Source organism: Schistocerca piceifrons, unplaced genomic scaffold (genome assembly GCF_021461385.2).
Source record: "Schistocerca piceifrons isolate TAMUIC-IGC-003096 unplaced genomic scaffold, iqSchPice1.1 HiC_scaffold_1163, whole genome shotgun sequence".
Taxonomy (NCBI): domain Eukaryota; kingdom Metazoa; phylum Arthropoda; class Insecta; order Orthoptera; family Acrididae; genus Schistocerca; species Schistocerca piceifrons.
In genome coordinates this window covers 42,501-43,776 of record NW_025726976.1, presented here as the reverse complement: position 1 = coordinate 43,776, position 1,276 = coordinate 42,501, and the positions used below count along the sequence as shown (strand labels likewise).

Below are 1,276 nucleotides of genomic sequence, written 5' to 3'. Positions count from 1 at the left end.
TGTCGTGTCGCGCAACACGCTACCTGTACGGCTCGCAGTAGCCGTGCGCCGCGTGCGGAACCACGCGTGCCTCTCAAAACTAGCGGCAATGTTGTGTGGTACGAGCGCTGAAGCGCTGGAGCGGCTGGCCTGCGGCACCTGGCGCCTGGCGCCGGTTTTGAATGACTTTCGCCCGAGTGCCTGTCCGCTCCGGTGTGGAGCCGTACGACGCCCGTCGGCCGTGAGGCCGTTGGACACAGAACGCTGGAACAGGGGCCGCCACACGCCTCACTCCCGCCTATGCGACCGTCTCGAAAGAGACGGCGGAAACTTGAGAAAAGATCACCCAGGACGGTGGATCACTCGGCTCGTGGGTCGATGAAGAACGCAGCAAATTGCGCGTCGACATGTGAACTGCAGGACACATGAACATCGACGTTTCGAACGCACATTGCGGTCCATGGATTCCGTTCCCGGGCCACGTCTGGCTGAGGGTCGGCTACGTATACTGAAGCGCGCGGCGTTTGCCCCGCTTCGCAGACCTGGGAGTGTCGCGGGCCGCCTGTGGGGCCGGCCGCGTCTCCTCAAACGTGCGATGCGCGCCCGTCGCCTGGCGGTTCGCATACCGGTACTTTCTCGGTAGCGTGCACAGCCGGCTGGCGGTGTGGCGTGCGACACCTCGTACAACGACCTCAGAGCAGGCGAGACTACCCGCTGAATTTAAGCATATTACTAAGCGGAGGAAAAGAAACTAACAAGGATTCCCCAGTAGCGGCGAGCGAACAGGGAAGAGTCCAGCACCGAACCCCGCAGGCTGCCGCCTGTCGTGGCATGTGGTGTTTGGGAGGGTCCACTACCCCGACGCCTCGCGCCGAGCCCAAGTCCAACTTGAATGAGGCCACGGCCCGTAGAGGGTGCCAGGCCCGTAGCGGCCGGTGCGAGCGTCGGCGGGACCTCTCCTTCGAGTCGGGTTGCTTGAGAGTGCAGCTCCAAGTGGGTGGTAAACTCCATCTGAGACTAAATATGACCACGAGACCGATAGCGAACAAGTACCGTGAGGGAAAGTTGAAAAGAACTTTGAAGAGAGAGTTCAAAAGTACGTGAAACCGTTCTGGGGTAAACGTGAGAAGTCCGAAAGGTCGAACGGGTGAGATTCACGCCCATCCGGCCACTGGCCTCCGCCCTCGGCAGATGGGGCCGGCCGCCCGCGCGAGCAATCCGCGGCGGGGTCGTGTCCGGTTGCCTTTCCACTCGCCGCGGGGTGGGGCCGTTCCGGTGTGCGGTGGGCCGCACTTCT

The 1,276-nt window shown here is 62.6% G+C and overlaps 1 non-coding gene and 1 pseudogene across 1 annotated transcript; both read left to right on the top strand.

The window, feature by feature from the left end:
* The first annotated feature begins 322 nt into the window (after positions 1-322).
* Positions 323-477, top strand: LOC124728482. Its single transcript, XR_007007376.1, has one exon. It is a non-coding gene; the product is annotated as a 5.8S ribosomal RNA (ribosomal RNA).
* Positions 478-666: 189 nt separating this feature from the next.
* The window catches only part of LOC124728479, a 4,222-nt pseudogene continuing 3,612 nt past the window's right edge, over positions 667-1,276 (top strand).